This window comes from Haliaeetus leucocephalus, unplaced genomic scaffold (genome assembly GCF_000737465.1).
Source record: "Haliaeetus leucocephalus isolate CR32 unplaced genomic scaffold, Haliaeetus_leucocephalus-4.0 Scaffold517, whole genome shotgun sequence".
Taxonomy (NCBI): domain Eukaryota; kingdom Metazoa; phylum Chordata; class Aves; order Accipitriformes; family Accipitridae; genus Haliaeetus; species Haliaeetus leucocephalus.
In genome coordinates, this window is record NW_010972953.1 from 4,470,578 (window position 1) to 4,470,778 (window position 201).

The window sequence follows — 201 nt, forward strand, 5'->3', positions numbered from 1 at the left end:
ATGGAATTTCTAGGGACAAAGAAGAGGCGCTTCGTTAACCCACGGGCCGTCTCCCCGCCGAAACCCCAGAGCCGGCGGCCGGCAAGGCGGCCCTGCGCCCTCGCCACTCTCCCGGGGGGACTCCGGCCGGAGGACGTCGCCTCGCTGCCCTGGGAAGCGCCCCGGCAAGGTAAGGGAGGCCGCCCCCTCACCCCGAGCGGC